General features: G+C 36.2%; 1 protein-coding gene across 3 annotated transcripts in view; it reads right to left on the bottom strand.

Annotated features, from left to right (window-relative positions):
• The window catches only part of LOC129751947 (UDP-glucosyltransferase 2), a 184376-nt gene that overhangs the window by 141365 nt on the left and 17456 nt on the right, over positions 1-25555 (bottom strand). The window contains exon 1 of one of the 3 annotated variants that reach the window (XM_055747738.1): positions 561-579. The exons of the other annotated variants lie outside the window; for them this stretch is intronic. The gene's annotated coding sequence lies outside the window, so the exon portion shown is untranslated. Of the gene's footprint in view, positions 1-560; positions 580-25555 lie in introns of those variants that run through there. 3 annotated transcript variants of the gene reach the window in all.

The raw sequence follows: 25555 nt of genomic DNA, 5'->3' as shown, positions 1-25555 counted from the left end.
CTTCCTGGCTGTCGACAAACGTTCCCCAAACACTTTATTTACATTTGTAACGGTTGATTTGGTAACTTTTAGCGATTTTGCCAGCTTTGCGTGCGAGTAGCTCGGATTTTCGCGATGCGCGAGCAAAATTTTGATACTCTGCTCTTCTTCCTTGGACGGCATTTTGACAACTGAAGAGTGAATTCCAAAATCAAAATTGGAGCAACATTCTACACACACACACACACACACCTTCAAAATGAGGGGTGTTCAGATTTTTTAAATGCAAAATTGAAAGAAATACGTCAAGTTGATGTTGACCAAATTTTGACCGTATCACCTGTGCATAATCTAACAGAAATTATTTTCTTGGAGGATGAAGTTAAAGCACTAATATCAAAGCTTAATATTCTTAAAAATTGTGTTGAGGTTATGTTGAAGCCACTGTCAGTAATCTTCAACCTGTTCATTCGCACTGGTAAATTTGCAAGTTCTTGGAAGAAGTCATGTATGTTCCCGGTTCACAAGAACAGCAATAAGCACGACATAACGAATAACAAAGGAATCACTTCTCTCTGTACCTGTTCTTAGGTGCTGGAAATTCTGGAGTCACTGAGACTTTTACATGCCACTAAGTCGTACATTCCTGAAGATCGACACGGATACCCGGGACGTTATTGGAGTTCACTTCATTCTGGATTCTCATTATGGAAAAAGGTGGTTCGTTTGACACAGTGTTTACTGGTCTTAAGGCTGCCTTTGATCGTATTGACCACCGTTTGCTCCTCGCTGAACTACGACATCTCGGACTCTGATAAGGAATTATTGAATAGTTCTTGATCAATCGTTCTCTCATTTCCATCTCGGAAATACTGAGTCTCATGTGCTCCAGAATAGCTCAGGAGTACCACAAGGAAGCAACATAGGACCGCTTCTATTCTGCACTTATCACAACGACGTAACATACGCTCTTCTATCAGGGTGTAGAATGTTGTAAGCTGATGACCAGAAAATTTATCTGAAAATTTAAAACTACAGCAACTGCTTTGAATTTCAGCAAATAATGAATAAATTTCTGGAGTGGTGTGATATGAATTGTTTAACGGTCCATGTGGCGTGTGGCGAAATGTAACGTGATCTGCTTTACATGCAAAAAAAAATCCTATGACTTGAATTTATACTATTCAAGATTCTGCACTTGAACGAGTTTCTGTTGTGACTAGGTGTGCTTCTGGATTCTAAAATAACTTTTGAAAATCAATTAAGTCATGTTTTTGCAAAAGCAATCAGGAATTTGGGATTTATTCTGCGAACCACCAAGGAATTCACAAATTCACGTTGCCTACGAACTCTTTATTGTGCTTTAGTTCGCTCGCCCTGGAATCAGCGGCTGTTGTCTGGTGAACCAGCCACGATATCAGGATCAGAAGAATCGAATCCGTGCAATCGAAATTTACTCGCTTAACACTTCGGATTTGCCCTGGCTGGTCTTGGGAGAATCTCCCACGTACTTGCAGCGATGTTCTTGGTTTAAAATGGATAGCCTCGCTGACAGACGTGAATACCTGAAGGCGACATTTGTTGGAAAGTTGCTGCTCGGTGCTATCGATGCACCAAAAATCCTTGAGATAATTGATTTAAACGTGGTGCCTGGACAACTGAGCACGCGAGCATTTCTTCGGCTTGGCTTTCATCAAATATAATAATAGTAAGAATATTCCTCACTCCCCAGAAACTTGAAGGACACATGAAACGCGCCTCCATGTGAGGAAAGTTCTTACGAACATGAATAAATGCTATCGAGAAGACCTAAGTTGCCTGAGACTAAATTTCGAAAGCTTCTGGCGAAAACTGTTAAGCTCATTATCACCAAAACTTTGTGTCCCGATCTGACAATTATACTAAATACAACACAAGTATATCTACTATATTTTTTCATAATATCTTTCTTGTTAAGTAAGTTGACTTCGTTAACAAATTTTATACTCAAAATATGATTTTGATTTATCGGTTCAACATGTTTTGGAGTTTTCAAAAAATCAGATGTGCCTAAATGAAAAGTATTAAAAAGAGCTGATTCTACAACAAGAATTTTTTCCTTTACCAATTTATTCATTTTAGAGAAATGCTGATTTCCATTTACCAAATGTGCTCCAGATAATAATTATAATAATAATAATAACAATAATAATAATAATGATGATGTGTTCATCTATAAATCTCAAATCATATTGTAGAGTAGATTTTAAGATCAATTTACTTAGTAAATTGTTGCCTTCTTATGATTTCTTTTATGAAATATTCAGAATTGTCCAAAAAGTGAAATTTCCATCTATGATTGTTCTAATTCAAATGACATTAGAATATCAAATTGTAGATTTATTAGCATACTCCGTCAGTCGGGACCTTTTTTCCATTCAGCAGAAAACAACACAAATTGAGAACCATAGCAACATACTTTGCTACACGAAGAAAAGTTGGAGTAGGCTGAAATTCCTATGTTGAAAATAAAGCATAAACAAAATTTTCTGCGTGGTCATAGAAATGCAAGTTCAAACACGAACTTTTGTAGTTAAGACGCGAACCCACGGTTGATGGAAAGAATGTTCAGAGTTTCCTCAGTACCTCAATGCTTGAAATTTCCTTCTAGTAAGAACTTTCTCCAGGTGGTGGTGCTGATTTACATGTCCTTGCTGAAGTATATGAAGCATGCTGAGAGTGACAATGTTGATTATAATATGTTTGCTTTCATCGAACGGGCTATGGTCAGAACGAGCCTATTCGTGCACACGTGTGCAGTGCTCAGTGATGTACATACAAGGCCGGATTAAAGGGGGGGCAAAAGGGGCAATTGCCCCGGGCCCCCCGGTTAAGGGGGCCCCCCGAGGGAAAAAAAAGTTTTATCAATACTTTAATCATACTACTACAAATCCATGAAAAGAAATCAAAACTAGAAAATCGGAATGAAAACTTGAAATATAAAAACTAAAGGGCCCCCGTATCTAGATTAGTTTTTGTTTTAAAGAAATTTTAGGGGAGCCCTTAGGGAAAGCAGTAAAGAAGCTCTCCCACATTTTGCGAGTTAAAAATATCAAAATCTTCTCGACAAAATCGAATTCGAAAAAAACTTAAGAAGAATATGAGGCAAAACACCTCACATTTTCATTTTTTATCGAAACATATCAGTTACGATATTCTGTACAGAACAGGTAAAATAAAAAAAAAACATCTCCTCATTTTCATTAAATTCAAACGTCTTGCACAACAATAATGATTGTTGTTTTGTTAAGTTTCCAAGTTATGGTTTTCTGCACTTAAATAGTAGCTAATTTCGCTTTATGATTTTCATTTCAGAATTTTACCCGGGCAGTATCCGGGTTAACACCGCGTATTATAATAACTTTTCACCTTTCAATCATTGTTATTGAAATTTTCATTGGTTTATATATTCTTAACCCTTTTCCCTCCCTATTTTTGAAAGTAATATCTTTAAAAAAAACTGTAGTTGCTTAAATTGGACCAATCGACAGTACAGGGTTTCTTTATTGAATTTCCATACCAATTTCTGTCTTAGACTTGAAATTTGTACTGGAACATTTTCAACTGATTTAACCAAAATTTTTTCATCTACTGAAGTGAATATCCTGAATTCAGCAGATCGTTTTCCAAATGATCATTTTCCAAATGATCATTCTCAAATTATCATCAAAACGATTGAGTGATTTTCTTTATATGAATGTTTCTATGATCTTTTTCCAGATTCAATTCATTGGGATTTTCAAGTCTTGTGTTGTTTCTTCAGTTACTGAAGTTCAGTTTCATCATTTTTCTGAATTTTGAAAATTCAGGATCTTTGTTTAGAGTAAGGCTGCCAGAATTTTTTCAGCAGGTACCCGAGCCGAACAAATCCAGGCTATTTTAGCTATAAACCTGGCAAAATCCAGGCATTTAATACCAAAATGTCGATCAAAAATCCGGGCACTGTCTGATTTTTTTTTCATCAGCAATTTCTGAATCGTATTTTAAGTTTTCAAAAAAAAAAAAACATTTAATTATTAATTTAATGAAACTTGCTCAATAAATTCCGTTTGAGAATAACACAACGAAATATGATTTTTTCTGTTTGCTTTGGCAAATAATGTGAATAAATTCGAGCAAAATCCGGGTTTTTTTTTCAATGAAATCCGGACAATTGGCACGGACCGGACCTTTGTCAAATTTTGTGTTAAATATCCGGGCAAACCCAGATAAAACCGGGCAATCTGGCAACCTTAGTTTAGAGTACTAAACGCATTTGGATTCCTTATCTGATTTTGTTAATGATAACTGATTCTGTGTTTTAAACATTTAATCTTTGTTCTAATTTTTTTTTCAACCGATCATTTTGTGCACCAATACCCCTTTGGCTTTGAGGGCATCGAATGAAACTTTTGTCACAATTAGAATAACAATTAGAATAAACATCTTGAAAAGATTTTTTTTGTGTTTCAAAGACATGAAATTGAAATTCACATTTGGTGCAATTTCTGCTTTTGCTCTGATTGTAACTTTGTATCTCTTTTTCTTTTTTAAATTTATTTCATATTTTGTTTCTTAAAACTTGATTTGAAATTATGATTTAGATTTGGGACATTGAATTTTGGTTCTGAATATAACGTGATTTAAAGTTTTGAATTCTTAAACTCTTATCTTATCTCTACAGATTTAGTTATTTTGTTTATTTGTTATAAATTTTGTTTTCTATGTTTCTAATCTTCAAGATACTTCTTAATTGTCACTAGGTAAATATTTCTCGAATTAGCACAAACCAAACGACCAATGATTATGTGAAAAACATTTAAAATATCTTTCCGGTCATTTTTTTAAATTAGAGAATTCTACACTGCAAAAAATCCACATATTGGGGATATGTGTTAGCCTTATAGATTTTTGCAATGTGATTCTCATTTGAAAATAACGTGTCCACACATATAGAATACAAAATTATGACTTTTATATGCGTCACATAAAAGTAAAATCCCACACATAAATATTATAAGCCTGCATTTCACTCAAACATCTGCCTACATCTTGGCGTTTACGTGCATGCCTGCTTGAATACATTTTATTTTGTTCGAATTGGTTTTCGGAGGGAAATAAAAAAATGTGAGATTATGGTTCGAAACATTTTTGAAATTTTTATTTTAAATAAAAATAAATATAAAAATGCTATGCCTAATACTTACATGTCTCGCGTTCGTATTCCATTGGCACAGAAACGCGAATTCCGCACCGAAAAATCCGCAGCTAAAACGATTGTTCCAGTCGAATGGAACAATATCGACGGCTCCGATCAACACCAGGCCGACGTCCTTGCCTCAGTAGTCAGGGCTTGGTTTCCTGTGGGGGAGATTAGAAGAGATCAATAATCGATGTTTTTTTTATAATAGAGTAATACTTACCCAATTGAAATGTTTGAATTGACACTTAAAAGGGCACACCAACTTTTTCTTCAGGGTGGCCATTTTGAAAACACGGAAATTTTCAAAGACGAAAATCATAGAATGTATGAGTCAATATCATAAACTTTATGTTATGGATACACAATTTATGTGTGACATATGATGATAATATGAAGTATATGAATATATGCGTAGAGCAGTTTTGAAGACCTTATGTGTGAGCAAACATACATCCCAAGGGTGGATTTTTTGCAGTGTAGTTGATGATAAGAGTTAAAAAAAAAGAATTAAGTTTAGCATTTTACAGCTTAAATTAGAGTTTTCATTTCTAAGAAATCTCTAAACTCTTCCGCAATGTTTGCACCTGATTGATTAAGAATTTTTATTTGAAGATACTAGAAACTATTTTCTACGCAGTCAACATGGCTATTTAAAGATAGTATACTGAACTCATCTCCAGTTTTTTTTTAACACGTTTAAAAGCTTTTGTATTTTCTGGGTAGAATTTGAAAAAAAAAATGGAATTATTGGGGCCCCCCGAGAAAAATTGCCCCGGGCCCCCCGATGGCTAAATCCGGCCCTGTGTACATATGTAGTGAATCAAAGTACTCTGCAAAGTGATCCTGAACAGGATCCAAGAGAAAATCGACGCTACACTCCAACGGCAACAAGCTGGATTCCGATCCGGACGATCATGTGTGGACCACATCACAACGCTACAAATCATACTGGAACGAATCAACAAATTCTCTTCTACTGGTGTTCGTTGATTTCGAAAAAAGCATTTGACCGACATAACCACGAAAACATCTGGGCTGCTCTAAGACGACGAAGGGTCCCAGAGAAACTAGTCCATCTCACCTGGACCTTGACCTGGAAGATGATATTGTTTTGCTCACCTAAACACAACAAGACATGCAGAGCAAACTCGACGACCTCACCGAAAGCTCTAAGACAGCAGGTCTCAAAATCAATGTCGGAAAGACCAAGTCGATGGAAATCAACACAGAAAATCGTTCCAATTTCGTGGTAGCTCGACAACAGGTTGAGAAAGTGGAGTGCTTCCAGTATCTTGGTAGCCAGATAACGCCTGATGGTGGTACCAGGAAAGACATCGAAACCCGGATCAGAAAGGCCCGTTTTGCGTTTGCGAGTCTCCGAAACATCTGGCGTTCACGCCAGATCTCTCTACGAACAAAAATCCGAATCTTCAACTCAAACGTCAAATCCGTATTGTTGTACGGGTGTGAAACTTGGTGCACATATGCGGTGACGACGCGAAAACTGCAAGTTTTTGTGAATTGCTGCCTGCGGAACATCATTCGCGCTTGGTGGCCTGGCAACTGGATCTCGAATGAGGAACTACATCGCCGGTGTCATCAAAGGGCGCTTGAAATCGAGATTCGGGAACGTAAGTGGAGATGGATTAGGCACACGGTGCGAAAAGAAGAAAACGAGATTTGCAGAGAGGTTTTAGATTGGAATCCAGAAGGACATCGGAGCAGAGGCAGACCCAGCACTTGCGAAATCCGAACTGTCGACGAGAGTCTTGACTGGGACCAAGTGAAGACGCTGGCTCCGGATCGTCAACAGTGGAGATCTTTTACCACTGCCCTATGCACCGGAGGATCGGCGCGGGAAAATTAAGTAAGTATCAAATAAATGTAGGTTCAAAGTCAGTTTATTTTTCAAATAAGAAGATATTTTGACCAACCAGATGCCAGATTGCAATCCGCTCAAGTCCGTAGGTTTGACGAAAATCGAAAAATGTACTGATTTTGGCTAAATGAAACTTGATTACCTTTTTTTATGGACGTCAGGTGGAATTTTCGCTTATCCGCAGAATCCCTATAATATATTTTTGATAATACATGGAAAATCCGTAGGAAATGCTGAAAATCCGTAGCTTTCATTCATCGATCCGTAGCTCCGTAGAAACACTTAAAATCTGTAGATCTACGGAGAAATCTGTAGATCTGGCAACGCTGACCCAACTGCATTAGATCCGAAGTTATAAAAGTTGCCATTTCATTTGGTTTTTGGACCTTCTCCCGTGCGGTCTGTAGGTGCGACCAAAACTGTTGTGTGCGCTGGTGTTGATTGCTTTGTTGATGCTGCGTGTGTGTGATCAATCATGCCGTTTGCTACTCAAGACACGCTGCTCTTCACGCATGCGCGGTCCTATGGGGGGGGTGATCGGGGTGATCAACCCCCCCCCCCCCCCCAAGCGGCAAAAAACCGTTATAAAATACCCGAAAAAGCTAGAATGTTTATAAAAAGTTGGAACTTTTCTTAGTTGATGTGTTTTTAAATTTTCAAAATTTTCCACTCCGTGGGGGTGTTTATTCAACAAAAAAGTCAATTTATCACTTGAAAGGCTGAATATTGGGAAAAGTCGGTCCACCTAACTCAAGTATCTGTAACTTGTGATTCCCTGGACTGAATTATACCAAATAACTTTTGTTGATAAGTAACTCAACAAAAGTATGTTGTTGAGAGTTGATTTTGAATGTGCTTTTAATGAAATGTAGGGACAACTTTTTTAAAATTGTCACTAATTTCCTTCATATGCCTAAATTGACACGAGCAAATCGTAATAAATTTTATATTTGCTTCGAATTCGGAGCTTCTAAATTCTTGATTTTGTTTTGAATTTTAATGAAATAACAAATTTGAAAAAGTCATATAGGGGGGTGAATATGGTTATGACACTGAAATAATGGAAATATTTGTTCTGTTGTCATCATACATTTATTGCCTTCAATATACAATTTCTTTTTTATTTGGTCAGATTTAAAGAAAACAATAGAAAAAAATCATTAAACTATAAACGTACGGATTCATGTGATTGTCAATTTTCTTTATTTTAAGAAATTTCTACCATGCTAACTGGATTAACAGATTTTGGTCGTTCTAAAAAGTGAAAAAAAACCTTTGGCCTTCAAGTGTTAAATTACCTTTTTTGTAAGAAATTCGAATTTAAGTCAAATTATCCATCGGAGTGATCAGTTTTCCAGTAGGGGTTTAAGAAACGACCATCTAACTTTCTAATCTTTCTTTTTGTCTTTTAGGCACTAATACTTAAAATTCAATCGTAATAAACAACAAGTATTGATGCCGCATTAAATTCATTTTTGATGAAGTTTTGAGCAGCGAAAAGCTTACCATTTGTTTTTTTTTGTGTTTCAAAATATTTTTTAAAAAAAAATATCAATTCAGAATCAGGAAAAATCATTCTAATAAAACTTCACTTAAAGAATAAAAAGCTAATACATATCTGAAATTAAAATACAAATTTGAATTTAAAATTTTGTTTACAGCTGGTTTATTGAGAATTTTTAAACTTTATAAGGTCATATCAGATGTCTAATGTTAACCTCATTTTAAAATCTAAAGTATAGTGCTATTTTCACTAGTGTTTAATACAAGGAATTCTAGACTTATTGCAAAATAAGAATTCAGATTCTGAATCACAGTAAAGATTCTCTTTGGCGATTTTTTCCACCCTCAATTTTCCACCATTGAAGTATGAATTATAAACTAAAAATGATTAACCTACATTATGAAATTATAAAACAAAAATTTAAATTTCAGATCTGATTTTATTTAATTCTGTTTGAAATGTTTCACATCAAACATTCATATTATGGATGACCATGAAAAAAATTCAAGTACTGCCAAACAGAAATCGAATATAAAATATTCGTAATAAAAGTTTAAATTTAAAAAAAAATTCTCAAGAGATTTCAGCAACAATAAATCGAAAAAAAAGATTACGTGATCACGTGCGTTCCCTATGAGTTTTTAGAGCCAAAAAGAAACGAAAATGTATTTATAAAATCTGTTTCGATATGAAGGAATTGGTTTTGGCGATAGAGATTCAAATTCAAATTCTCCAGAACCCAAAATCTGCATTCAAAACTATAACGCAAGGAAACAAATCCCATATTTTCCGAAGTGCAAAAAACTTGAAAACTGATTTTGACATATTTAGGAGCACAAAATGCAAATTTGTATTTTTAATCAGCTCTTGATTCCGGTATAAATTTTGAAAAAACAAGGTTCATTGAAAAAAATTTTGCACTTTTTAGCAAAAGTGTAAAATATCAAAAAGATTTAGAAAAAAAGATTTTAACTAAATGATTAATTTTAATGAAGACTGTGAGTAATTTACCATGAGAAAAAATAATAGATGTAAGTATCTGTTCCCATTTTGTAAAATAAGATAATTATCTAGACAAAATATGTATTATTTTTTTCGGTTATTTGTTACTTTTTGGCATTCTTCCCTCTAATCTGTATTGTTGAATGAATAATGGATAATGAAAAGATTTGAAATATTTTTTGTTGTTCGTGTAGGTCTACTGCTATGTTTTAAAATTAATGAATGCCAGAGAATAAGAAGGGAGAAAAAAAATCTGACAAAAAAATCGAGTTTGAGACGAAAAAATCTTCCAAATTCAGTTTGCATGCGCTTAATTTTTCCCTTGTCAATTAAAACTATCCCCTTATCATTCCACTATTTTTTCGGCAACAAGGCAATCTATCATGCTAAACAGTCAAAAGATCTTTTAGTGCTTTCTGCTTATCCACACAATAGTATTGAAATTTTAAATTAAAATTTAGCTTAAGGTTTGATATTCTGAATTCGAAAGCTTGGCCATTTCAATTGCAAATAATTGAGACTCTTCACTAAAAAAAAAGTATAACATTCGGAATAAACCCTTCGTTTCATAATTTTTTTTATAGCAGAAAACTATTATTAAATGAAGAATTATGTGAATGTATGTACCTACTTGAACAATTAAAAAGATTAATCACTTTTTTTATAATGTGTTTTCATAATCGGTTTATTCTACTAAATTTATATTGAAAGTGTTTATTTTATATATTGTGTTTCCAAATTTGAAAATAATAATACTAAATTTCCAAATCACGATTCAGTAAAATACCCCAATTAAAAATTTAATGCCCGTTAGTCATGCTTGTTAATTAGTTTTTCGGCCTTATTGGCGAAAAATAAAATACTTCCGAAAAATTATAAAAATATGAAAGCGCCAATATTTAGAAGCTCAGGAAAAAAAATGAAGATAGCTTGAATGTTTTTTTCTACATTTTCATCTCTCAACAACGTGTGTATTATTTTCATTGAAAAAATTACATTCATAACGAGAAAATCTTTACAGAACTCTTGAAGTGACAATTTTCAAACACCAGATATACTTACAAATTAAAAAAAAAATAACAACATATTTTCGCGGTGGATATTATAGATTCGCTGGTTGTTAAATGAAAGGATGTGTAAGTTGTGTAGACGAATATTGAAATGAGTAAATTGATAAAGTTTTCATTATTCATCTCTTGTTTCATACTTTTTTAAATACATGTTGTTCAGTGAAATTCATGAGGGAAAAAGGAGCATTGCGCCGCTTAGACTGTAGACTCATTTGCAACCATAACTCCCCCCCCCCCCCCAATCCCTCCCCGCTCCTTCCGCTCACTCAAATAATTGTTTTTTCACTAGATATTAACGTTCCTTTATATTGACAGATTTTTGAAAATAGGAAAATCACCCCCCCCCCCCCCCCCCCCCCCCCCCCAAGAGCCAGCGCTAGGACCGCGCCTGTCTTCACGACAAGTGGGCGAAGAATGTGGAAACGGTTTGGGTTCGTTACAACCGTTTATAGGCACCCATACATACGTGGACGCGGAAATTTTCATTGAAAATTTTGATAATGACGGGGGTTATATTTTCAATTTGATCACTCTTGCCAACCGGAGCAAGGATCTCCAAAATCAGTGGCCTTTTTTGTATGTTTTAGATAGCGAATTGACAGAACACTTTAGCCAACAAAAGCCAATTTGCCAAATTTGTTTAATCTACTGTAATTTTGTGAAAGATTAAAGAGTGTAGGCTAATAAATCTGAACTTGTGTTCAGCACGAAATAACGACTTCTCATTAGCCACCGGCAACCAAACACGAGTATTAGCATATTTTCTTCCGAAAATTTAACTCTAAAGGTAACATTTTCCAACCTTGTTCGGTTTCGATTTATTTGCCTTTAATTTGACCAACATAAAACATTACATACTTTTTCCCAGAATCACATGCATGGCCTTTTTCTCTAGATTTTGTTTTGTACCTACTTTCAACTGACCCAGAATAAAAACCAACGGATCAAAGTAAGCCTTTGTACATCGATACTCCGCACATTTGACTCGCCCTTTTATTGTGATTGAACTTTGCGCTTTACCTTCGTTTTGCGTATGCCATGATACTTTCTGCATATAAAATAAAATTTGGAGCAAATTCCATTAATTTTTAAATAAATACATGCACAATCAACGCTTGGAAGATGTGCGCTGCCGCTTATTTGGATTACATGTCGAAGTATTGAGGCTGACTAGAAACGCCACTTTCGATAACAAGATAAAAACACAAGCAACTAATAGTCTCGTTAAAATGGTCAAATGCAGCTTAATCAGCATAATCAATGTGCTGAAGTCCGTTTTATTCAGCCCAAAATTTAAGTTCTTATTGAAACTTTGAAGTTCCATTACAGATTTGAACGGCCTTCTGTTTCGTTTGATCAGCAAAACAAATCTCCTCTCCTCTCTTATTTTGGTCACCACCAGCCCATGCCGCTTTTTCAGCATCCATCTTTATTCCTCCCATCACCTCAATTCATGTTACTTAATTGCTTTGTTTTTAACTTTGCTCGATACATGCCGGCACGTACGCCAGTTATGCAACAAATTTGTTTGATTCGCTAACTCATGCAATCAAACAAATTAATGAAAAAAATTAGTCCTGATAGTAGATTTGAACCGCGACCCTTCGAGATGATAGCCGAACACGCTGCCACGACGCCACGCCTAGATGTTACCTCACCGGCAGCTAAAATTCGAAGAAAAGTCTGTTTCACATAGAATCTGGTCGCTTCTTTTCATTTACTGCAGCGCCCCTAGTTGTCACATCGCGAATCTATTGACAGTATTTTGATCCGCATCGCATCCGACTCGCATCGAGTGGAAAACTACCGAAGGATTTCGATTCTAAGCTGTTTGCCTAAGGTATTCGAGAGCCTCGCTTATGACGTACTTTACCAATCAGTGCATCACTGTATTTTTGAAGATCAACATGGATTCATGAAACGTAGATCTACGACCACCAATCTTATGACGTACGTTTTGAAGTTGGTTACTAGGCTGGACAAACGTCAACAAGTCGATGCAGCTTATGTAGACTTGAGCAAGGCTTTTGACAGAGTACTGCACAAATTTGTCATCGAAAAAATGCGTCGGATAGGATTACCTGATTGGCTTTGCAAATGGATCAACTCTTATCTCGTAGACCGGACTGCTAACGTACGACTAAACAACGTGAACTCGACGTCTTTTTGAATCACTTCTGGAGTTCCACAAGGAAGTCATCTGGGACCTTTGATCTTCGTTCTTTTTAGCAAAGATCTATGCGCTATCATTGAATCGGAGAAGTTGTTGTACGCCGACGATCTAAAATTTTTTCGTATCATAGCTTCTGTTGACTGCTGTGCTCTTCTAAAAGACATCGATTCAATTCTAACGTGGTGTCATCAGAATGGTATGGCTCCTAATATTTCCATATGTAGTGTCATATCTTCCACTCGTAACGTCAACCTTTGAACTTTGAGTACAAAATGTCATCGACTACCTTAAGCCGAAGCTCCAGCGTAAAGGACCTTGGCATAATTTTGGACACCAAGCTCAGTTTCTCGCAGCATATCTCGACTACAACAGCTAAAGGCTTTGCGGTTCTTGGCTTCATTCGGCGAAACACGCAATTTTTCAACGACTACTACAGCCTAAAAGCACTTTATTGTGCTCTTGTACGCAGCATTGTCGAGTACGGAGTGCAATCTGGGCTCCATACCAGGTTATACAGGCAAACCGGATCGAAAGAGTACAACGATGCTTCCTCAGATATGCGTAGCGCCAGATACCATGGAACGACGCCTTGTGCTCGTTTCAATGAAGTAGTTAGTAACTTTGATTTTAATATTTCTAAGGCTGTGTTCAAAAGTAGAATAAGATAGTATCTTTTTGTTATGTGTAAACTTCTCTAAATGTCTGGAAAGACTAAATAAATAAATATTAACGAGGAATGTGGCAAGCTCGAAACTAGGACTTATACAGCACCTGCTTGACCAGGAAAGCCGTTCCTACACGTCCCCCTATTCTGAAAAAGATGTCGTTTAAACCCTGGCCATGTAACCCCTCGCCCCCTCTACTTGAACCAACTCCCTCCCACTTAACTGTTCACGAGGAATGTGGACAGCCTCCTAAATCATTTAAAATCACTTGAGCTAATCACTGAATTTAAGTGTAATTTTATGTGTCGATTGATAGGTATACAAAATGTCTAGTTTTATGATTTCATATTTTGGAACTTATTTCGGTAAAATCTCCGGAACCGGTAAACTGATAAATGCCATACTTATCTGCATTGTACAGAATAATGATATCTTTTTGGATGTAAATCGGTTCAGCTTATGTTGAGAAAATTAATTACCAATTTTAGGTCCAGTTTACACGCACTAGTTTATGAATACTGTTTTTGTCACTGTTTTAATAATTAATACTACACTTATAAAATAACGGTTTGAAACCACTGACAGCGTAGATATTTTACTGAAGATAATCTAAGCAACGATTCTGTGAAGGAATTAGAACAAAATTAGCTTTCAGTTCTTGCAGAGAGGTCTGACAACACTGTCAAAAAGTGGTTTTGAAAATTTGTGCTGGTGGAGAAAATGTTGAAAATCCCTCCGAAAATACGGTTTGAATGGTTCAAGAGATGCTGAGGTTTGGTGTATTACTGTTTCGAACCAGAATAATGTGAAAAAATATTGTGAAATCATGTGAAACTTGCAAAAAAAAAGGTTTTAAAATGTGCAGGATGGCGAGGTCTGGCGCTCTGCCCCTAGTGGTGCCCCCACGGCTAATACAGTGGTAAATTAAAAAAACGATGGTTCATCTGGAGAGGAACTCTGCAGGAAAGAAAAGATAAGTGGATACTTTCATTAATTTTCAAAATTGTTGCATAAAAATTGAAGCATTAACATTTTTCTTTTAGTTAAATTCTGAGATTTTTGACAGGAACGAAATATTGCTTTAAGTGAAATATTTCAATGATTTTATACAAACTTTCATACAACTTCTAACTTGCACACAAGAAAAATCTTCATGAATGCAACCAAGTTCACAGTTCACAAAAATTAACATCTCTAGAAGTTGTTGCCTTTTAAATAATGAAGATGGCACTGTTATATGATAAATATAAACGGTATTCAAAACAGTAGAATTTATTCAAAGATTGGACATATTTTGATTCCTTCAACACAATTGCAGTAAATAAATCAATTATTTCATCTACGATCTATTTTTTTTAAAATGTTTTTGATTATTACATTATGTGAAATATTTTTCATATATTTTTTTCTTTGTCGAAGACCAGTGTTTAAAATGGACTTATATGAAATGAAGCTGGATATGGTGGAAATGGTTTTAAGGTTTCATATTAACATTACTCCTAAGTTATTCAAAATAGATTAAATTGCAAGCTAATTTCATTCGCTTATTTATTATAATTCATTATTCGCATCAAAGCATGTATAGTCATGTTAGGACATATTTCACAGTAGAACTTCATTGATTAAAAACTTGCGTTCAACTTGTGATGTAGAACCAAACTGTGAATTTGTTATGTTATACGTGAAATAGAAAACGCCTAAGTATAGGCAAAAACTCACTTTGCTATTATTCGAATTTGAGTTTCGTGCGCTTTTGTTTCCTGAAATCAAAATTGTCACAATAAGTATTCAACATCAGTTTTATAAACGCCTAAAAGTATACTAGATTTTAATTTTTTTTTGTTACCTTTGATTTAAAAAGCTTCAGACGCTAAAAGACTGTAGATACTAATAAGTTGTTAATATTTTGGATGATTGTAATCTTTTAAATGTATCATAATTATTGAAGTTTTCCAAAAAGTACTTTTCTATTGAATAAACTTCATAATATCTTTAAAACTCTACAGCTATACGTACATAGAAGCTGATATATAGATAGATCTGATAAAAAAACTAATTTTATATTTTGAACTTATTCAGTTATTATTTCAGCTTTTCTAGGATTTATACAGCTTGCATAACCATTATTAATCAACTCGTCATTTATGGACATAAATAAACACATATTTTTATTATGTAATGATTTCAGTTGATATTCGGCTTAAAAACGAAAATTGTATTTTAGTACGCTCTAAACTACTTAATATTTTGAAAATTATGACGGAAACATGTATCTGATATTTTATTTTCAATTGTACCCTGCATAAATAATATAAATGCTTTAATAATATTTATCTTTCAGCTTCTCCGATCAGTTATTTTTATATATATCAACTATTTGAAATTTCATTTTTACCATCCATATCCCAACTTGCTCGAGAGATTGAATTTATTTGTTGTTGTATATTGTGAATTTTTAGAGCATTGCATTCAGTTGGGAATCACTTGATTTTATGTTTAATTCTGGTCCAACTTGCCTGGATTTTATATTTGACTATCGTGTGGGGATATCAGCTGATCATTGGCTCTAGTGTCAAACTGTGTGGTCCTTTTTTTTCTTGTTACGCTTGGGGAAGACTGTGTGGTTCGACTGATTGATGTTTCATGTTATACCAATAGAATGAAAAAGAGGAGTAAGTACTTGAAACTATCTGAATTAATTTGTAAATTTACAGGAAGGTACCTTGCGTTTTTGCATTCAATGGGGTTAATTTTCTGCTTGCAATGAAATTTATTGAATATTTTCCATAAAAGGTCCAGTTGGTAAAGTTTTCAATTGAGGTCAATAAGTATGCAAATATAGAATATGGGTAGTTCAACAAATGTTGATTTGGATGCTTAACAGAAAATATCTTTAGATTCACCATAGATTTATTGTTGTATAGCTGTGTTTAGTATATTGAAACTTTTATTTTATTGTTTTTATCCTTCCACGAAGCAATGAAAGGATAATGCAGTTATCATTTGGAATGTTTTTAGATTTTTTATATGATCTTTTGAATAATTGATGTTGAATACTTTTATATAAGTCTTTAGAATATTCTAATTGCAAAGGAATGCAAAAGAATAATGTTTTAAAGGGTGTAGAAACAAATTTAAAAAAATCTTCGTATAGGTACCTACATGAATGTATATATATGAATGGATGAGTTTCTGTGTGCGTGCGCGTATGTTCGTGTGAAGGGGTAGGGAGGGGGGGGGGGGTGGTTGTTAATTTGTTGTCTGCAGGAACCCAAATCAAACAAATTATTCTTTAAATATTATTATTCACACTATTTTCCATGCATAATTACCATAGGTAGTTATATAATACTAAAAGTTCAGAGGCAAGATAGAAATTGTGCAACAAATTTTCAAAAAGAATTCTAGGCCAATTCATGCTTCCAATAAAATGATTAAAACAACACAATTTAATAAGAGTAAAGAATAACGTTTAAACATTACGTATTATAAATCTGGAAAACAGTTTTCTGCACTATCAAATCATGATCGTTTTGAAAATTTGTTTGTACCTCAGGAATAAATGCTAGGATTCGAAATATGTTGCTGTTGTTTGTGATTGAATGGCATTGTGTTGGGTTGCGGTTAATGTTCCATTGAACTTGAAGCTGATAAAGTTATATTTTTACAAATATTGGTTTAAAATTATTATTATGTTGTTCATGTAGTTCATAATTATTGTCCACAAGCCTCATAGTTAGTGCTAGGAGTTTCAGTAGGAAACTTTAGGAGCATAGGAGGTGTAGGACGAAATCAACACCCGCAATGCTGGCCTAGCATCTCCTAGGGTTAACCCTCCCCAACTTTACTAACAATGTTCCAAAACCTCCTCACGTTTATGGATGGGTCGTAGAGATCTCTGCATCTATCTGTAAAGTAAACGTTGACTAACATTCCTTCCCCCTTCCTCACACAGTCCGCAGGGTTCGGCCAGGGCACCTTCAACATTCCGTGGGGGCTGGTTTTCCATTTTAAGAGATTTTATAATCTGAGGCAACGAAATGGGGGACCTAGTTTCTATTGGAATTACAAGTCAGGAAGTGTTCCACAATCTCAAAAGACAAGATGTTGCAAGTCCGACCGACTGTAATTTCATAAAACGGAGAGTTGTTGCGTAGCGCCAACCGAAGTTTTAGGCGACTGCTCCTGCGAATGCGAATGCGAATGCGAATTAGCTTTCAGTTCTTGCAAAATGATAATTTTCCTTAAGGGTCGGGTTTACCCCCAGTTTCCCTACAGTATATTGAAGTTTTCATTTAAGCGATCTAAGTAGAGGAAAAATACTCGGGTCGCTCCATTTACTAGAATGGATCCTGATCTATTACCTCTCTATTTTTGACTCTTTCCATTAATTGAAAAAAAATTGATTCCAACTATCACTCTGTAGAAATTTTAAAAGCTAGTTTTGTTAAAATCAAAATGAAAAAAAAATTTCAGTATCTTCTACTACGTGGCCGAAAATTCGAGATTCAGACCATTAGAAAATTGAGTAATTAAAATATTCCACCGGGATTGTTACATGCATGCAAAAACGCAGAAACTTTCCATATCAACATTACAGCAAAAAGCCCAAAATTCCAGAAGCTCATTTGTTTGTTTGTTTGTCTGTTTGTTTGTTGTCCGTCAATCTGGGTAACCGAAATTGACGTTGGTAACAAACTTTTAAATTTGTTTCTCGTTCTACAGAAATTTAAACCTGAGTTTGCAGACTTACACACAACCACTGCATTGGGATGATACTTGTTGATAGGGTTTTCAAACATTTTCTTATTGATTAACAATAAATTCCTGGTGTTTTTCCAAACGCCAATAACTCAACAATTACCCCCGTCAAAAACATTCGACGCTCAGCAAAGTTTAAGGAAATCTGTAATTAGAAGCTATTGTAGTGCTTCTTCCAATAAATCATAACTCATCACGCTCAACTTAAAAGACCAGTTTCTGTTCACGCTTTAGATTCATTCATCAGTAGATAGGTATGAACACCTACTGTATTCAATCTTTGGTTGCCCGATTCCGTAACGATTATACTCTTGGGGCTGCTACAGCTACTGATGCTGCTGAAAAAGGGGAAAGAATTCACGGAATAACCGTAGAGAAGACCCTCGAAAAAGCTGTCTGATGCAGAAAACCAGTTGCTGCTGCTGGAGTACCAACTGAGCTGTGCTGTGTGAAGTATCAACTTTGGGTACGTACCTCAACTAGCAACGGAGAGTAGGTACGTACATTCAAACAATTTCATACATTTACCACCCCAATCAAGTCCCCCCGAACTTTTCCTCCTTCTTCCGGGCTTCAACCCCTTAAGGGTGTCTGTCTGTCTAGGCTAAAGTTGTACATTGGGTGTATAGTTTTACTCGAGAGATGTTACGCAAAGCTTTTCGCCATACGGCCTTTACCCATTTCTCCTGGCCCTGGTTCCAATTTGCAACGACGAAAGCTGATGCCGCTGCTGGAGGCTGGCCTGGCGGGATGGGATGATTCAGACCAATTTGATTCAACAAACCGTGAAAGTAAAAAAAAAACATCCGAAAATTGCCCAAAATGTTTCGACCGACCGTTTTCGCAAGAAAGTTTACGATTCCAAATATGTGCTGCTACCAAGCTAATAAGTATTGTTTCAACTCTTGGCCCTGGACAATGTTTCCCGGGAAAGATTTGAATCTCTCGATTCTCGGTAGCCTAATATCTTTCTCTACATCTTTTTCCCGGAAAGTAGCCTATATTGCACTGACTGTCATATTTTACAACTCTTAAGTTGTTGGAGCGAAAGTTTCAACAGCACTACACTAGTTACTGTTTGACGCAATTTCCGCTGAAGTTAGCTCGCCCACAACCCCATTCGATGGGGGATTACACAAAGGATCAGAAAGTTCTTACACGGGAAATACATTGCTGGTGAGCGGCTATACACATATGTATGAGAAAAGCCGACCAGAGAGCCGTCTAGGGGGGGAAATAGGGACTAGATACTTAGAAAAATGTTATAGTAACCCTTTTCTACACACTGAAACTAGGGTAGATGATGAGATTTCAGGAATTGTTTGTTTATTTTCCAGTGAAATTTCCATATGAGGCCCTTGGAGCCAAAGAGGTATAAGTGCATAAAAGTTTTTTATTCCAGAAAACACGCTTTTAAGAAGTTGTGTTGGCCATTTTCAATGAATTTTTCAAGAATTTGAATGTTTCTGTTTATCATAAAAAATTCTAAAAACCTTTGACTCTTAGGACCTCACAGGACGAAGGCTTAAGTTATATTACGGAATCGAATTTCATAAGAACAAAAACAAAAACAAAAACCCCAAAATGTATTTAAAAATAATAGTTTATAAACATGTTTTAAAATTGGCTCGCTTTCGGCGGTATTAAGCCTTAAATCACTTTTGTTCTAAGACACTTCATTTTACGACACATGAATTGAAACTTATTTTAATTGCAAAATTTCGATTTGCAATTCAATAACCCTCTTGTAATGAACCTCAAATCTTCACTCTAGAAAATCTTACCTCGTCTTTGGAATGAGATTTTATTAGGAAGTGTATCTGAATAAGTTCAGAATTGAAATACAACCGTTTAATTTTCAAAACTCATCTTTGAATAAACAATTAAACAGTGGTTTTCAAAGTGGTCCCAAACGCCCACAGGGTGGCTTTGAGGGCATCTAAGGGGGGCAGTGAACCCAATTTTGTATTTTGGGGGGCGTTGGAAGGGCTCAGGTGGACAGTGTGGCTATATTGATTTTGATAGCTTTAATTTTTAAACAATTCAAAATTAAAACGACATTTCAAAGTTCAAGAAGTGGTTAATGAAGAATCGGTTCAAGACTGAATACCAAGACTTATCGTTCCTTTTATGAATTTTCAGTAAGGTTTGATTTTCGTTTCAAAGCAAATTTGAACACTTAACAAACAAATCTGTAATTTGGGTTCTTGAAGCATTTTTCGGATTGTTAATTTACATTTTTATCAATTTTTCCCTTCAATTGAACTGTCGCTTTAAAAAAAACTTTGCTATTAAATTGTGTCTAACTAAGTCTATTTTAAACGACTTCCGAATGAAATATAAATTAAAATGCAATATACAGTGTCGGACAATAGAATAGAACCGCTCTAATGCAAAATATTCAAATCACCTTTAAACTGCCAATTCAAATATAATAATATGCGACACCTAGCGGCAAGCACTTATTGTAGTATGCCAACTTTGTATACTGCACGTTTGTTGCAATCAAAGCAACCCGTTTGTTCTACTCGACCAGAAAGCTGTCAGAGGGTGAAAAAAGTCGCGTCACAAAATAAGACCAGCTCATCGGTTCGGCTGTTCCGGCATTTTCAGCGCTCTAGATTTGAAGAAAAGGTGTTGTTTTCGGTGTTGTTTTTCCATTTTCGTGTCCTGGTGAGAAGTTCCCATAAAATTAATCATGTAAATTATGAAAACAAACAAAAAATGAAGGTTTTCTTCCTCATACTCTGTTTTTAGTGAAAAAGCGATGGGTCGGGCACAGCACTGCACGGAGGTCCAGTGAGCGATCATCCGGAATCTGTACAAGGCTGGCAAAAGCCAACGCGAGATTGCCGACTACTTAGGAAGGTCGAAAATTTTAGTTTTCAACGCACTTCACAGCACCGGCAAACGGGAACTGACCGGCCGCCCCCACAAAACGACGCCGAAGGACGATTCGGCAATCAAGCGGGCCTCGCAAAAGGACCCTTTCAAAGCGTCCAAGCAGATCAGAGACGAGCTGAACTTATCTGAGAGTTCCCGGACGGTTCAGCGACGGTTGGCGGAGAAGGGACTAGGAGAAAAAAGTCCCCGGAAGGTGCCGATGCTGACGCCGAAGCACTTGAAGGCGCGGCTGAAGTATGCGAAGGACCACTTCTATTGGGTCGGTCCGGAAAAGGAGAAACTATGGAGAAATGTGCTGTGGTCGGATGAAACCAAAGTGAACCTCATCGGCTCGGACGGAAAGAGTTGGGTCCATCGCCCACTCGGCTGTGCGTATATGCCCCAGTATACAAACAAAACATTCATACATGGAGGAGGTAGCATCATGGTGTGGGGGTGCTTTTCTTGGTACGGGATGGGTCCCTTGTTCTGGATCGACCGGATTATGGACCAGCATCTCTACGCCCAGATACTTCGGGAAGTAATGCTGCCACACGCCGAGTGGGAGATGCCCCTAAAGTGGCAGTTCCAGCAGGACAACGACCCCAAACATACCGCTAAAACGGTTAAAAAGTGGTTCCAGGATAATAAGGTAGACGTTATGGAGTGGCCAGCACAGTCCCCTGATCTCAAACCCATAGAGAACCTATGGGGAATAGTTAAACGTAAGGTGTACACCGAAAAATCAAAAAACAAGCATCAGCTGTGGGAGAGAATCCAGGCGGTGTGGTACGCTATCCCGGTGAGAACGTGCCAAAAGCTGGTGGAGTCGATGCCGAACCGGGTGCGAGAAGTGATGCGTAATAAGGTTTATACCACCAAGTACTAACCCTGCGAATCGATCACGGTATGAATTTTCTTTTTTTTTATTTATTTTTACCATGAATTCTAAAGCGGTCCTGTTTAGTCAGTAAGTATGCTGTGTTCGGTAGTTGAGCACCACTGGATGCATCCATCCAAAATTCAATCCTCCACCAACTGATCAGAAATTTACATATGCCTCTTGTGGAGTGACGATCGTCTAATGGTGAACAATTGGTTACCAAAACCCACTCTCCCACCGAGCAGTTTGTTTGCGACCGATTGCCCACAACCGACCAGGAGAGATCATCATCAACCATCAGTACTGATAATGCAGTACCTACTGATAATATCATCACCGCCCGAGCAGCGGGAGTAGTTTTCTCCGATCGGATTGTGCCTGGACTTGTTAGTCGCACACCATAGCCCGTTCAGAACGTACAATAGCACGAAATATTTTTGCCCTTTAAGTTAAGTCGTTATTGCCTAGTTATTTTAAGCGAATAAAATCTAAACTTAAGTTCGAACTGTGCGTTTTTACAACTGAAGTGCTTTTGAGAAAAATCGCGTTTGGTCCAGTGGTGAACCGTTGGAGTTTAGAATTGCATGATATTGCATGTAATTAAGTTTGGTTGCTGGTGGAGTGATTTGTATCCAAGTTGCTTTGGGTCGATTGCTCTTCGTTGCTGCTGGTGATAAGAGTTGCTACCAATAGTGCTGAATAGTTTACTGCCACGGCCCGTTCAGAAACCAGAGGAACCTGTGAAGCACTATTCCGAAGCAGCTGGTGGTTTTGGCGAAGCAATAACGAGCGCACGGTTGGTCATCGATTTGGTAACCAACCAAGCATACTGTCGTTCGTTATAAATTTTTCAACGTTGGATCAGGGCAACCTATCACAAGTGCGGATATCGAAGGCTGGAATTTGGAACCCGGACCACAGGTAAACCGCTCTGACCCATCATGCTGAATCAAAGCAATCGAAAGATTCCTTTTAATTCAACCACGGTAAATGAAAAGTTCATATACCAGTATTTCGATAGCAACTTACTACCTTCTTCAGTGAACGTTTTCGATTGATGAGTGTGTATCGTTTCCCTCCCTTATATTGTTCGGGTTAGGTAAGCTACTACTAGGTAGCAAAAACCTCCGAATGCTCGGCAGTTGTGCCGTTGTCTGTTTTTTGGGTCTACCTACCCTATTCTGGGTGTTTTCTGGTAGTGCTAAATTATTTTCTACCCGTTTTTGGGCATTGTCAGGTAAATTATTGTATTTCTTTCTACCTCAGAATTTGAACAACCAAGTGTGACCTGGTCCGGTGTCTCCGTTTAAGAGATGAACTGATTTTTCATTGAAGATTTCAATGCTTTCAGCAACATCCAATTTAAGCGAATTACTGTTCAAAGACCGGATCAGCGAGACATTTCCTCGATCAATAGAGTGACCAGATTCACACATGTGTAAAGCTACTGCAGATCTAGGATTCTGTGAAGGAAGAATTTTCTTCTTTGAGTCAGATCTAGCTATAGCCATGTGTTCCTCGAATCTATCAATCAACTTCCTTTTGGTTTGTCCAATGTACACCTTATCACAGTCGGAACAACTGATTTTGTACACACCAGATCTATGAAGGAGCTCCACTGGATCTTTTGTCGATCCTAAGATGGATTTCAGTTGATTATTAGAGCTAGTGAACACTAGTTCAATATCAAACTTTGTCAACTTGTGTCGTAATTCGACTGCGTTGACACTGTTGAACTCCATGGACCTTCGTTGAAACTCCTTCTGAATAGGAGTTAAAGTAGTGAAAGATTTCCGTTGAAGCAATCTTTCTTTTTTCCTTATAATGGCTTGAATGGATCTACTTTGGTATCCATTTTTATTAGCCGTTTGGAAAATGTATTGAAGTTCCTTGTCTCTTCCTTCAGCTGATAGGGGAATGGAGTTCATCCGGTGGATCATGTGGTGGAACACCTAGAATAGGGTAGGTAGACCCAAAAAACAGACAACGGCACAACTGCCGAGCATTCGGAGGTTTTTGCTACCTAGTAGTAGCTTACCTAACCCGAACAATATAAGGGAGGGAAACGATACACACTCATCAATCGAAAACGTTCACTGAAGAAGGTAGTAAGTTGCTATCGAAATACTGGTATATGAACTTTTCATTTACCGTGGTTGAATTAAAAGGAATCTTTCGATTGCTTTGATTCAGTTGAATCATTCAACCAAGTAGGCTCATACCACAACAGAGCAGTAAGTATGCTTAAAACACATTTTTAAATAAAGGACAATTGTTTTAACTACGGATGATTTTGATTTCTTAGAAGAATGGAATTTACAATTTGTAAATGGTTTGATGCACTTAAAGGGAATTTTTTACTCAAAGTTTTGTCACTTTCTGTTTTGGATTGAGCTGTGGTCCTATTCTATTGTCCGACACTGTAAGTAAACCAATCGCTTGAAAAATGTGAAATAATTTTCACAAAACTTTAGGATAGGACACGTTCATCAGATTTAAATTTTCGTGGAAATGATTTCGGTACTACACCCTTCGTCATTTCCAAAACTATGTTAACAATTAAAATCTCTTAAAACTAAAGAGCAATTAAGTGCATCAAAACGGTTTTCAAGAAAAACGCGTTTTCGTTTTATCCATTTTCCATACCTCATTTTTTCTCGAAATTAAGGGATACAGTTTTCATTCGATCAAAAATTTACTCTAAACTTATAGATCTACAGCTCATTAGATCATAAACAAAATTAAATTCATCTTGAATTATTTTGTTAATTTTGTCCAGTGAAATGACAAAATTGTGAATACTAATTCAAGATATTATTGCTCAGTTGTATGGAATTTTAGTATTTTTTTTATTATTTTTTCTTTGGAAATACATCAGTCTGATATCTTGGAAATACAATCAAATCATTTTTGTACGAATTTTTAATGGAATTTTAAATTTTATGCAACTAAAGTGCCGTTCATAATTCTAAAGAAATGAGAAGCGAGCGAGCTATCATTTCCACTTCTACTATTCCTTACTCTTTGGATCCAATCGATAGAACTTTTCAAAAACTTCTCACTGCTAGATTTATTTTTCAACAATCAATTTGCAAAATTTTAATAATAGGTGTTGCGCAGTTTATGAGATATTTCAGTTTGAGTGAAAAAATTTCCAAAAGTCCGATTTTCCTAGAATTACTACATATTATAGAAAACAAAAATTGTGTGAGATAAAAGTGTGATAGTTGATCTATTCAACGAAGAACATTTGAACAAAAATATTATCAGAATAAAGAGTAATGGAAGTTGGAAGTTGAAGAGACAGACTTTTCTCTAGAGTTATGAAAGCTTCTGTAGTTAGTTATCTTCAAAAGTAAGTTCGAAATTTCAACTGTCAGTGGCTAAATTTTCACAAAATTTGCTTTGGGGGGCGGTGTGCTCGGAATAAGTTTGAAAACCACTGACTTAACGCATCCAGAAATTGAAAGCCATGTGACAGGATATTAATTCCCACGATAGTCTACATGATTATTTTCTAGAGAAGAATTTTCAA

Source organism: Uranotaenia lowii, chromosome 3, assembly GCF_029784155.1.
Source record: "Uranotaenia lowii strain MFRU-FL chromosome 3, ASM2978415v1, whole genome shotgun sequence".
In the NCBI taxonomy this organism is placed as follows: Eukaryota; Metazoa; Arthropoda; class Insecta; order Diptera; family Culicidae; genus Uranotaenia; species Uranotaenia lowii.
This window is presented reverse-complemented; position numbering and strand designations above follow the sequence as displayed.